We start from the raw sequence: 14,574 nt of genomic DNA, 5'->3' as shown, positions 1-14,574 counted from the left end.
AGAGAACTAAGGTTTGAGTATTATAAAGAAATGCTATTTGTTCAATAGGTAAAAATCACTCTCAAATAGTTTCAACATTTGGAAAGTCATTATCTACTCTTGGAAATACTTCTACCTGATAACTTGGATTTCCCAAATAGAAGGTAGGTCTTCCTTAGGAATATTATGCTATTATATCATATCATATTATATCATGCCACGTTATACATTATAATAATATCTTGCTTACATTGGAAATAGTACTAAATGATCTATATGATCTTCCCCAAATCTAATATTCTATTGCTCTATTCTGATCTATGACTGAGTAATCAATTAAATGTAGCATTTTAATGTAATATGGTCTTTAGAAATATACCAGACCAAAACCAAACATCAAACCCTTTTTCAGATCACACTCTGACATGTCCTGGTACTGCAAGAGGCATTATTGAATGATAATGGAATTCTATCTTGTATAAATTCTATTTAAGACTATATTTTTTCTTTTTTTTTTAATTAATTAATTTATTTATTTATGATAGTCACAGAGAGAGAGAGAGAGAGAGAGAGAGAGAGAGAGAGGCAGAGACATAGGCAGAGGGAGAAGCAGGCTCCATGCACCAGGAGCCCGACGTGGGACTCGATCCCGGGTCTCCAGGATCGCGCCCTGGACCAAAGGCAGGCGCCAAACCAATGCGCCACCCAGGGATCCCCCAAGACTATATTTTTCTAATAAAATTCATCCTCAGACATCCTATAAGGTCCTAACGTGTGAAATACTTTAACAATTTGATAAATATTCTTACTCAGTATTCTATTCCTTGTATGTGAAAAAAAAAGGGGGGAAAGGTTCAAATTAGTTCAATCTTTGTAAAAAAGAGGTAATGGTGAATTTGTCAGCTTATGTAATTGAGAAGTCCAAGGCAGTATCTACAGGTTTGGCAGTAAGAAGGAATGTATAAAGTTTCTTCAGCCTCAACAGTAAAAGAAGAATGAATTTGGAATGTTTGCTTCAGCAAAAGGATATCAAGTTATGAATTCAAGAAATAAAGGTGGTAAATAATGTGTTCCAAATATTGCCAATAAAGAGAAAGTTAGGAATTGTTTAGGAATAGGAAGACTGTATCTTATTTCACTTAGCTTTAATAAAAGAAACACACTAATTTGTTTAAAAAGTGATTGCATGTGGGGATTTTATTTTGAAATGTATGCATCTTGATGTTATGCTAACTAATTACTTTACCTCCTTTGTGTTATAATTATTTAAGCTGCAAAACAAGTACTTGGTGCTCTTTAAGTCATTTTTTAAATTTCATTTTATTTTAGTTTTTTAATAGGCTGATATGGGAAGCAGCTTCACTATATAGCTATGAATTTGAATCCATGCTTTTTTTGCAAACATACTGAATCCATTAAATGATAACTGTTACACTGAAAAAACAAATACCCTAGGAAAAGTAAACATTCCACTTCTATAAAGTAATATTAATTCATTGCTTACTCTTTGAAAAAATAGGTGGTCATAAGGTAAAAGTGAATGAATTTAGAAATTATGTTTTTCAGAATGTTACCTGTAAAAATATGTAAATATTTTTTCAAGAGGACTTGAGGAACATTATTATATGAATGAAGAAAATATACAGTTAATGCCAAGATTGAATAATTGTATTTTTAAAAATGAGCAGAGTAGGTTGTAGTGTGATGTGGGATCCCAGAGACTGAATTTAGGAGCAGTCCAACAAATTACATTAGAGTTCCTGGGCTAGTCAGGCTGATATAAGGGAAGCTGGGCTGATTACATACAACTCAGAAGTTCAAGGAGGGACAAGTCCAAGAATAAAAGGTGATCACATTCACTGATCAGACACTAGGCTATTACTTCTCTGAGAAGAAGGAGAAGGCTGAAGTTTGAAGACAGAGGTCAATGGCAGGAAGACCCAAGATGTGTCAGATAAAGATTTGATATTTACAGCTGTGCTGGGGTGCAAAGAGTGCTGGAGCATTTATCTCATAGTGTCTTTTATTTTCTTTTAAGTTTTTCCTTACTAGATTCCAGGAGTTGTATCAAAATCTTAGTAAAAAGTATGATCCTTAGAAAAAAAATGTATATGACGACAATAGGATAAATTATTTTTCTCTATAATGAATTATAAAAAGCAATTAAAATTGTAATTTGACAGAGAAAACAAGAAATAGAAGGCTTTAGTTGATTAGCAGTTAATCTTAAAATTATTTCCTGAAGAAGAAAGTGTATGCAGGTTTAACTAGCATGATGGAATCCGTGTACTCATAAATCTAAGGACCACTTCCCCTACTATTGCTCTGTGTTCAGCCACCGCTAGCATCCCTGAGGCTTCCTGTACAATTTCATGTGACCTTTAGTTAGATCTCATATCTGCTAGGGAACCACTTTTTAAAATTTTTCTCTGGGGTTGCATCTGAATAAAGACTTAGCTATAATTAAACAGGAGTTACAGGGGAAAGAGGATATAGGCATGCTAATGAGATTTTTAAAGAAATGCTTTGGGATTTATCAATTTAGTAGTTAAATTATTGATGAGAAAGATTTCACTAATCAAAATCAGATTTAAGTGTGTTTTCAAAGTTCAATTATGTTCAGTCAATTTGCTTTTTAATTAAAAATAAATAAATGATCTTAGACTTCTTTGGTCTATTTATACGGAAACCAATTATTAATAAAATGTAATCACTATGGCTTTCTAAAGGTGGAGATCTTTGGTATGTTGCCTTTCTTTGTATAAAAAAATAATAAACATGGCACTAAAAGAGGGCTGGCCATTTTCACTGTAAAGTGAGTCTCACTAACGCATGTATAGAGATGTTATTAGCAGACATTTCAGAAAAATCTTTCAAAAAATCCTTATCATTATACAAAAATGATCAAAATAGATTATTTAATATTTAACATGTCTTTTATAATTTATCTTTTCATTTTATTATTTATATTTAATCCCATTTAGTAAGCATTTATTTTTGTATTTTAACACTTCCAATTACACTGAGTGCTCACTGGGTGATGCATTTTGTATAGTTCTATTTATTTAAAATGGTTGAAGTTTAAACTTTCTATAGTTAGTTGACTATTTTTCTGAGTGAAAATGTCCATGTATAGGGCATCCATTTACTAATAAAGAGGTTTTTTTTGTTTGTTTGTTTGTTTGTTTGTTTGTTTCTGGTGGCTTTATATAATTTACCTGTGCTCTCCAGACACTTCTATTTCTTTAAACATAAAATAGAGATAATGTTATTAGGCTACATGGCTACTGAATCATTAGAATTAAATGAAATAATGCTTTAGTTAACACTGTTGTCCTATTTTTGTGAAACTTTCTTCTATTCAGTTTCTAATTTCAACCTGTGTTTCATTTATTTTAAATTACCAAACTTTAGGACTCTGCTTTTGTTTCCACTCCACTAAAATCGGTCTTTCTGTTAACTTACCATCCTACTTGCTCTTTCTCTTAAAAATCTTGTTTAATAATCTCAGTATTATAAAGATTAGCTTGTCTTTCAATGATTGGAAACTTTTTTTTTTAAGATTTTAATTTTTTTATCTGACAGAAAGAGAAAGAACACAAGCAGGGGGAGTGGCAGAGGGAGAGGGAGAGAGAAAAGCAGGCCCTCTATTGAACAGAGAGGCCACTGTGGGACTCAATCCCAGAACCCAGGGATCATGACCTGAGCCAAAGGCAGACACTTAACCAACTCAGCCACCCAGGTGCCCCAATGATTGAGAATTTTTAAAATAGAGCATGCCTCCTTAATACACGTGTGTGGTTGTTTGTTTATTTATTAAACAAAAAGGTGAATCACTCTAAATAATAGACTTCATTATTTTATTTTATTTTCAAGATTTATTTATTTATTGTGGAAAGAGAAAGACTACAAGCAGGGAGTGGGGACAGAGGTAGTGGGAGAGAGAATCTCAAGGAGACTCCCCACTGATCATGGAACCAGTCATCAGGCTTGATCCCTCAATCAAGAGCTGGACACTTTACTGATTGAGCCACCTAGGCATCCCTAAGCTTCATTATTTTTCTTTAAAACTTTACTTTGTTAAATTAAAATCTGATTCTCATTCCAGTTTCTTTAAATACTTATTTGAATATTTCTCAGTGCTAAAAAGATAAAATATAAATATTAAATGGAAAAATCATGTCAGTGATTGTTCATATTTTATCTTGAGTCACTCTCAAATTACATTCACTAAGATTTATTTTGGTTGAAATTTCACAAGAATTCATTTTTTTCTTTTAGTTTTGTTGAAAACTTCATATATTTCTTGTTATAAATCAGCTGTTCTTTCAAACTAATCACAACGTCTTGCATTTTTATATTTTTTACAGATGGTTTTAGTAAACTACTGATAGTTTTTCAAAGATTTTTTAAACAAGTTAGGAACTTCTACTTCAAAGCTTTTATCTGATTTTTAAGTGTGCATATATAATTTTTTAAATGGGGTGATGCACACATGTCATTACCAACAATCAAGTAGCACAACAAAGGAAACATTTCCAAATACCTGTTTTTTAAACGCCACGTGGCACAAATTTCTTTCCAAGAGCATTTACCTTCTTTCTGTTTGTTAAAATGTTCCATTCTTCTTGGATATACAGATTAAATTGTACTTTTTTCAAGAACTGGTGGACAGTATATACTGTTGATAATGACTACCTTGTTAGTATCTATCACAATAATAATGATACGCCAATACATTTGGATATCCTTTGTTTTTTTTTTAATAAAGAAGAAACATAATCTATCTTTAAGTTCTATAACCCATCTACTTTCTCTACTGGATAATTGTAGTTGTCTATGTGGGGAAAAAGTAGTTTCTTAGTTAATCCTTATCTTTCAACAAATTACTATAAAGATTTAACTATATTTTAAAGGTGTTGACTTTATATAATTAGCACACCAATGACATTTTGTAACTCTTGCAGTGGATTCTTTGTGAAATAACTGACCTATGAATAATACAATAAATGAATTTCAAATATAGTATCCTTACTAGATATAGTGGACATAAATCGTATTTCAAATAGTGTTCTAGATAATAGTTTTCTAAATTTTTTGAACAACTTCATTTTATATCTGATTAAGTTGTAATCATTTTCACCTGAACATTCAAATGACTGTCAATGCTGTCATTTTCCTGTTAGGAATGCTTGTATAATTGGTCTTATCAGTCTGTATTCTAGGAGGAGGAATAGGAAGCTTTTAAGATGGTTTTCAATTTTGTGACTGTTAATTTGGTTAAAGTTAAATAGAATAATTTGCAAACTTCTTAAGTGGGAACACATAAACTGCTATAAATTGCCATGCATGCAATGAAAGTGAATGGTGAGGTTTTAAGTGCTTGTCTGCTGTAAGACTAAAATTTTTTTCAGCATATATAACTTATTTTATAATGTGTAGCCATTTGATACATGGAATAAAAAAAGAGACGACAGTTATGGTCCATATATCTAATATTAGCACGGCTTAATTTCTTTCCTTTGGTAAAGATGATTATAAATAGCAGTTCCAATTATTTTCCCTGCTTCCCACTGAATCATATGTAACTATTCCCTTATGCATTCCCTTCTCTTTGAAGGCCACAAAGATAGAAGAGAGATTTGGGCGAATTTTGAGATTAAGGGTCATTTTCTCAAAATACAATAAAATAGCCTTTGCTAGGGACCTCTGAAGTACTTAAAAAAAAAAAAAAAAAGACAAACCATAGTTTGAAAAGTATTATTGATTGCACTTTGGTTTTTTACTTGCCTATATAAATACACACAGAGCACTTGTTGTCAACACAAAGAAAATCCCATGAGGTAGTGGTTGTGTATTTATGTAGCACACAGCATAATGTGGGTGCTTGATGAATGTTGGATAATGGTCACAATAACTATTAATTTAATTATACATTCTCTGAAATAATACCATCTTAACCCACCTTCTTTTCAAATACTGTTGTCAATCTCTTGGGAGAGGAAAGAAAATAATCTGCAGAAGTTTTTCTTTTATTTAAGTTTGAAGGGAAATGACAACTGGATGTTCAAGGTTTTTGATAATGATCTATATTTATTATAGTTGTAATACCATTTTAATAATGTTGAGGAAAGGGACACCTGGATGGTACAGTTGGTTAAGCTTCTGGTTTCTGCTCAGGTCCTGATCTCATGGTCGTGAGATCCAGCCCTCTGTCAGGCTCCTCACTTGGCAGGGAGTCTACCCAAGATTCTCTCTCCCTCTCTCTCTGCCCTTCCTGCCTGTGTTCTCTCTAAAATAAATAAATAATTAAAAAAAATAATGTTGAGGAAAGAATAAAACTAAAGGTTGTCTTTTATAGTGGGCATACACTTCTAGGAATCTTTGAAGACCCCAAGATTTGTATTATGAGAAAAGGGAATCAAATTTTCTAAAAGAACACTCTAATATAAATAATACTGCATATTTATGGTTTTTAAGTTTACATGTAAAAATTGCTCTTGGTGTAAGGGCAGCTTACTGATTTCATCATTTCTTTATAACTCACTGCAGTGTCCAGCTCATGGGCGCCTGGACACAATAAGAGTTATACTACATTCCCATGAACACACATTGTTTTTACTTGATATTACGATCTTTTATTACTTTTTGTTTGGGTATCCTGGTATGGAACTGATAAAGGGAGCTAACATTTTGTTATATTCATTGTGTATTTATGCCTTCATTATCTTAGCTTGAGTATATTATTTCCTTTGTGTATACAGTATAATCCCATTAGGAGTTCTTGTTCATCTCCATACAACTAGAGTACACGCCTACTCTCTGTAGGCATAGTTACTGTCTACAGAATCTGGTTATAATTTTTATCTACTGATGGGGCCATCTTTAAAAGAAATTTTGAGTAGCCTTTATCATATTATTTCCAATGAAGAAACAAAGGCATTTTTAAAACTTTCTGGACAATAGAATATGGTTGACATAATCTTTTAATGGCAAAGATTCGATTATCATCAATTATAAATGTAGGGTATATATTTATTCAGCCAGCTTATATATATATATATATATAATTAATATATTATAATTATTAGTTATATATATAATATATAATATAATATATAATTATAATATAATTAGTTATATATAATATATAATTATAATATAATAATATTATATATATATAATGATGATAATAATAAAGTTCAGCGTACTTTATAAGACAATACAAAAAAAGGAAAGTAGAACAGTTTCTGGGACATGATAATACACAAAAATTGTTATTATTTTAATGGCCTATTTATATTCATATCTTTTAAAATTCTAAACAATTATATACAGCACGTTGGAGAGATAATTGTATCAGTTTTAACTAATAAAATTTAGTTTTATTAATTTTTTTTATTGGGGGGCCACAGAGGGAGAGAGAGAATCTTAAGAACAGGGCTCCATCTCACAACCCTGAGATCATGACCCGAATTGAAATCAAGAGTCAGATGCTTAACCAACTGAGCCACCCAGGTACCCCTAAAATTGAGTCTTAGGCACTAAATTACTTAAATTAGTTCTGAACATATTGCATGAGTGTCAGAGTATTTTCATTTTAAAGTAATATTCCAAAATGTGAAACTGTACTTCTTTTAATTTGCTTTTTTTGCAAACACAATTTCTTTCTAAATTTAAAAGAAGGATGGATATTATGACAAATTGTGGTTTAAGAAAGTGTGCTAACTACTGAATATTAATATGCTAATTTTTTTACTATTCTTTGAGCTAGTTGTATCATTTCTTTGTTACTTTCATTTAGTGCAAATTTGTGTTGAATTTATATAATTCCATGATTATACTTTATGATACTTCTTTCAGTATTTTTGGCATAGAATTGAAAGATAATATTTTGGTTCATACATTAGACTTTTTAATTTTTATCCTCATTATCTTTACTATTATTTTTATGATGGGGAATATGGGCTGTGAACAAATGAATGTAAGAGAGAATGAATTCAATTGAATAACACTCTGAAGAATTTGGTTTGGACATTTAGAAAAGCAGTACCAGTTAATTAAAGAAGATACATAGGTATTTAAGAAAATTTAAGGGGAAATATATCATTGTAAGATAACTGCAAACATAATGATATAGAGGAGAGAAAATTGTCATGAGTCTTAGTTGGAGTTCAGATGAAGGATAAGTTGGTATGATTACACACCAAGAAGTGACATCTGAGGATAGTTTACAAGGCGAGATGGAAGGAAGGTTGATTACATGAGAAACAGTGAGATAAACTTTTTTAAAATAAAGATTTTATTTACTTATTCATGAGGGATATACAGAGAGAGGCAGAGACATAGGCAGAGGGAGAAACAGGCTCCCTGCAGGGAGGTCCATGTGGTATTCCATCCCAGGACCCAGGGATCACTACCTAAGTCAAAGGCAGATGCTCAACCACTGAGCCACCCAAGCACCCTGAGATGATAGACCTTTAGAACTGTACATGCCAAAATAATAAAAGGTCAAAGTTGTATAGTGCTTCACATTCCCACGTACTTTAAAAATTGAATCCAATATTTGGAGTTAGTTAGGGAAACATTAGGAATTATTCTCCCCATTTTATAACTGAGAAAAGTGAGGTTCATAGAGGGTGAGATTTTTCAAGATCACACTGCTTACATTGTCATAGCTGAAATGAAAATCTAGACTTTCAGGACTAAAGCAGTGTTCTTTTCAGCATGCCCCACTGCCTCCTTAAAAAACAAAATCTCTTGTCTTTGTGTCCAAATTGGGGTGTCAGTGGGAGTCTGGACTCCTGGTCATTTTATAATCTCTGGGGTGTGGAATAAGGCAGGGGCTGATATGAGAAAATCAAGGAAATTAATGGCCAATTTTCTCAGGATGGCATACTGCAAACAACTTCTTAAAGTAGATTAATGTATATAATTTATACTTATACTGAAAACTTTGAGAAAGAAGGAAAATAACAAGCTTTTATAGCCTTAGCAATTTTTATTCCTTTCTACTTCTCTTCCTCATATGTCATCTTACCTCAGAAATCAATAAAAAGGATTCTCTTTTAAATCCATTTATGTTCAGATTCAACTCTGAATTCAACAAGTGCTTCAAAAAGACAAACTAACCTAGTTTTCTAGACCCCATGAATTTGCTCTGCTGGATATAGATGCCATTTTAGATTCTTGTATGTCCCAAAGCTTATTTCAGAACATAGTTTCTCTTTTTAATACAATCTCCATCTTTCTTCTCTTATCCTTGCTGACATTTCATTTCAATCAGGGTTGAGACCTCGTCTTCAATCTTTTTGAACCAACTTTTGATGGATATAGGTGGTTTGTTAACAGCAGCAGCACCTATTAGGAACAGTGGTGTCTGTCAGTCTTTGATTTTCCCCCTACAGGTCATTGTTTATCTTATTTCTGTCTACTTTAGAGACTTCAGTGCATTTTAGAAATATATTTAAAAGCCAATTTACCATTTTGAAAAGTGATAGTTTTCTTTCTTTGTTGTTGTTTTTGTAATATTCAAGGACATAGTGTTATATTTTGATGGAAGTTGTTCTGCTTTATTATCTGCTAAAATCATCAGAGAAATGAAAAAGAATGTTCCCAGTGTGTAAGCTATACCCTGGAAGTGTGTTAATATTTTTGGAAGTTGCATTATTCTTTAAATCCAATAATGAAACTTCTGATAAATAAATGCTTTAAAAAAGTATTTTTAAGGAAAGAATTATATTAAAATGACACCATTCAATATGTCCTATTGTTTCTGACATTATGACTAAATAAATTAATGAATTGTAACCTTTTCTTAATTATGAAATTTATTAGCTGAAGCCCTCATTTAATGACAGATGTTAATTTCTTATTTGTAGAGGATATAAGGAAATCACAAATCTCAAGAATTTAAGAACAAATTTCAGAGTCATTTGCTATGGAAATTAGAGTGCACAGACAAGATATAATCTCATAATAAAGGTTGGACTAGTTAAAGCATGAAGAATAAATCCTAGATTGAAAGACCATAAACTATGGACACGGTCTGGGGCTTATATGTCTTTGCTTGAAAATTACAATTTAAACAGGATAAGAAGACCAAAAAGGCAAAAGCTTAGAGATTTTTTTTGTTGATGGCAGTGGAGGTGTATATTTTTGTGGGTGGTAAAATGATGAGATTGACTGGATTAGAGCAGATGGTATCTCCTGAGTCATAGTTTAAAAGATTGCTCAGAGGTTGGTGGAATCTCATTAATGTGAAAGATAAGCATTATAGTTTGCTCATCAGCCAATGTGAAACCTGAGTTTTTATTATTATTTTTCATATACTCACTAAATGTCGAAATCCAGTTGAATACTGTAGCATCCAGAATAGGGAACTAAAGGAGTATGAAATGAAAGAAAGTAAAATAACTAGAAATAAAAGTTTTTTTGTTTCAGAAATTTTCTTTTCTTTATTTTTTTAAAAATTTTATTTATTTATTCATGAAAAACAAACAGAGGAGAGACAGAGACATACGCAGAAGGAGAAGCAGGCTCCCTGCAAGGAGCCCAATGCAGGACTCTATCCCAGACCCTGGGATTATGCTCTGAGTCAAGGGCAGACCCTCAACTGCTGAGCTACCCAGCCATCCCTAGAATTTTTATTTTAGAATTGTTTCCTACCTATCCTCTGAGTCATATAATATTTGCTAAGAAATATTTATAGTTCTGAAATAATATACCACGACAATTTCAAAATATTAACTTAAAAATAAGGAAATAATGAAATTACAGGTTAAATGAAGAAAACTATATATTTTCATAAAAAGATGATTTCAAAAACCTTAAGTAAAGCCTGCCTTGAGAAAAGTGATATATGTTAAGAAAAGATCTATTAGCACTGAATTATGCTGAACCAAATAAATGAAATAAAAAATATGTAAGAAATACTACTTAAAATACCAAAGAGGAACTTGGAACACATGAAGGCAAAAATATATGTAAACTTATCAAAAGACTGTGTTGTACGTGTATAAAAATAGATCAGTAAAATGAAAGAAGTGCAGACTCCAGACTGTGAATCTATATATCAGTTTTATAAATATAATGATAAGAATGCTATTACAGGTTAGTGGCTAAAGGTGAATTACTGAACAGTAATTCCAAATAAAATGTATCTACATGAAATATAATCAAATAATATCAGTATTTCACAATAGCAAGTAGAATTAAATTTAGATGAATTAAAGAGAAACACGTAACATAGGGATTCATACAAAAACTAGAAAACCTATGTTAATCAGATAAACACTAAGGAGAAAAAAACACAAAAGAGGACACGAGGAAGTTTGACTTTATAAATCATGTAGTTCATGTACCAGCAAATACCACAATTGAAATTATATAAATATTTTAAATGCACAGTATTTATGAGGGGTTATTATCACAACATATAACAATATATAAATACAAAAAGAAAATGATCACGGTAATACGAATTTTTAGAAATTAGAAATAGTTGCATTAAAGAAGTCAGGAATACTAGTAATATGCAAAATTTTAACACTAACATAGGAAGACTTTTGTATATTAGTAGGCATAGGAAATATAAATTAAATTAGTGGCAAATGTCAATTTTCTGTCTGTCAAGATGACAAAGAATAAAATCAGTTCTATCTTTTGTTGATGTTAGCTCCTTAAAACTCACTCTTTCAGTGGTAGCAGGTGATGGTATAGATTGGTCCACAGTCCTAGTGATGAATTTGACAGCATGTAACAAAACTTCTAAAATACTCATATGCTTTGAGCCCTGGTTCCATTTATAATTTTTATTTTTTTTTAATTTTTTAAAATTTTATTATTATTTTTTAAGATTTTATTTATTAATTCATGAGAGACACATACAGAGAGAGAGGCAGAGACACAGGCAGAGGGGGGAAGCAGACTCCATGCAGGGACTCCAGGATCACGCCCTGGGCCGAAGGCAGGCACCAAACCACTGAACCACCCAGGGATCCCCTCATTTATAATTTTTAAGGAAATAATGTTAGGTTTGTAAATATTCTTTATGAATAGGATGTTCACCACAACATTATTTATTATAATGAAAAATTGGAAATAAGCCATCTGCTCAATAATAGAAGACTACTTAAACTATTATGAACTCCTAATTTTAGATATGCTTCCATTATGTAAAATGATGTAGATAATTATTTACATACTTGGAGAATGTTTACAGGACATTTGTCTTAGTCTGTTTGGACTTTTATAATGAAATACCATAAATGGGGTGGTTGATCAATAATAGAAATGTATTTCTCACAGTTCTGGAGGCTAAAAGTCCAAGTTCAGGGTACCAGCATTGTCTGGTGAGGATCCTCCTCAAGTCATAAGCTGTTCGCGTCCTAACATGGTAGAAGGAAGCTTTTTATAAGAGCACTAAACCCATTCATGGGGGCTCCACTCTCAGACCTAGAGGTAAGCAGAAAGAGTTAGATGTAACCAGAAAAAGAGAGAGAAGTCATTTAGACCCCCAGCTACTTTCTGTGATCCAATACCTTACCAGCTCTACTTGCCCTAGCACACTTCTTATGGAACTTCCTAGGAGGTATCAGAGTATATAAATGCAAAAGAATTTTAAGGGATAAAGGGAATGCAAACACTAACTGTCAATACCAGGCCAGGAACTAGCCTAACCCTAATACAGGTGATGAATCAATAGTAAAACTCCCAGTGCAGTTTCAAAAACAAGCAAGGCCCTGCATTCCTTTTTTAAGATAAGCAGCCCAAGATCTCATCCAGTTGATACTGGCTCTAGGAGCCTGCTACTAGTCTCTTCATGTCCCACAGCTACCTCTAGTTCATTGTAAGGTTAAAAGTCTCCACCCTAGAAGGAGCATAAGCTTCATTAACGTAACATAGGATGTCTGTACAGGCATTTTTCTAAGTTGGCCCTGGGGCAATCTTATGCCCTCCCCACCTCCTTTACTTGTATGGGATGACAAAATTCCCTGTTCTGAATATTCATCCTAATCCTAAATAAAAGAAACCACTCCTTGCTACTTGGAAAGTCATAGTTTTGGAAATTGTTCCCTGTGAGTTTATTTGCTGCAAATAGTTTCTTTTGTGTGGCAACTCCACCTGATGCAGACTCTATCTGTAACTTGCCAAGAGCGAACTCAGAGTAGTTCTGTTACATAGGCACCTTCCAAAAGCTCTACCTCCTGATAACATCGTATTGTGCTTTAAGATTCAAACACATGAATTTGGGAGGCACACAAACATTCACACCATTGCAACATTGTTAAGCTAAAGATAGTTTATAAATTATAATGTACATGATTATATCCAAGTTTAAGTTTTAAGGAAAAAAACTAGAAGGGATATCCCAAAATATTAACAGTTGTTACTTCTGAGAAATAATTAGAATACTCCATGTGATGCCCTACTTAAAACTAGGAGATGTTAATAAGCATCATTTTAAAATTTTGGTTGAACTGTTTGATCAAATACAGCTAAATATATTTTTATATAGTTTTTCATAAATTCTAATTTTATCATTTTGAAGATAAATTTTGAATCACTCGTTCTGTAATTTAGTAATTTATCCTTTCATTCAATCTGCCATATTTACTATTTCTTAAATGGCAGGCAATATCGTAGATACTGGAGATGCATAGCGAAGAGGAAAACAGGAAATGTTTTGTTCAGTGATTTTACAAATAATTAGGATACCACGGTGAGTAAGACAATGTAACTACTCTCAAGAAGATGGTCATCAAATATTTTTTTCAGGTAGCTACTCAGGTATTAGTAGAGCTTTAACTTTTGCTTGAGTTTTGGAAAACATTTCCAAAGTAGATTTGGCACAATTCTAGTTTAAAATATTTTAATACGTATCATGAAAAGAAAGAAAGGAAAAGAAAGAAAGAAAGCACTGAAAAGAAAAGGAAAGAAGAAATATTGGTGTTTACATAGGTTCCATAAGCGAGGAAACAATTGTTTTCTTGCAAGAAATTAGCACTTTAATATGCTAATTTATGTCATCAGACTTAAGAGGGATATATTTTGTAGAATTTCCCAACCTTCCAGAACCTTGGAACTCCATTTTGATAAAAAATCTTCCATATCTAGCGTTCTGTGTCCTACACTGTAGAAAATACTTATTTAGAAATTATTTGTTTGAATGGAAAGTCTGCCATTTACTATGAAAGAGTTTCAATACCTCTAATTAAACAAATACAGGAATATCAATCAAAAAGACATTATTGCTCAAATCCTTTTCTAATATTGCCGTTGGAGAAAAAAGAAACCTCTCTAAGGCAGAAACTGATGAATACCAAAAATATTTCCATTTACAAAACTGAAAATACATTATTATTTTTAAATACTTTGTTGCTTATAATTCAATTCTAAAGACAGTGAAAAAAGGTTTTTAAGGGAATTTGAATGCTGAATATGAAATGTTATTTGGCTTCTTGTATTTTTGCAATAAACTAATAAAAAATTAAAATTTTAAGACAACTAATAACCTATTCATAATAGGAATCTATAGGAAGAACAATGAAGGGGAATTGACTTCCATTTATCAATATACACATTCAGAAACGG

General features: G+C 31.9%; 1 protein-coding gene and 1 long non-coding RNA gene across 8 annotated transcripts in view; one reads left to right on the top strand and one right to left on the bottom strand.

Annotated features, from left to right (window-relative positions):
* The window catches only part of LOC144287924 (uncharacterized), a 398,850-nt gene that overhangs the window by 136,869 nt on the left and 247,407 nt on the right, over positions 1-14,574 (bottom strand). Inside the window, exon 6 of one of the 7 annotated variants that reach the window (XR_013355749.1) lies at positions 11,198-12,435. The exons of the other annotated variants lie outside the window; for them this stretch is intronic. The gene's annotated coding sequence lies outside the window, so the exon portion shown is untranslated. Of the gene's footprint in view, positions 1-11,197; positions 12,436-14,574 lie in introns of those variants that run through there. 7 annotated transcript variants of the gene reach the window in all.
* LOC144287926 (uncharacterized) overlaps positions 1-14,574 on the top strand; it is a 49,094-nt gene that overhangs the window by 21,291 nt on the left and 13,229 nt on the right. The window lies entirely within an intron of this gene.

This window comes from Canis aureus, chromosome 17 (genome assembly GCF_053574225.1).
Source record: "Canis aureus isolate CA01 chromosome 17, VMU_Caureus_v.1.0, whole genome shotgun sequence".
NCBI classification, from domain to species: Eukaryota; Metazoa; Chordata; class Mammalia; order Carnivora; family Canidae; genus Canis; species Canis aureus.
This window is presented reverse-complemented; position numbering and strand designations above follow the sequence as displayed.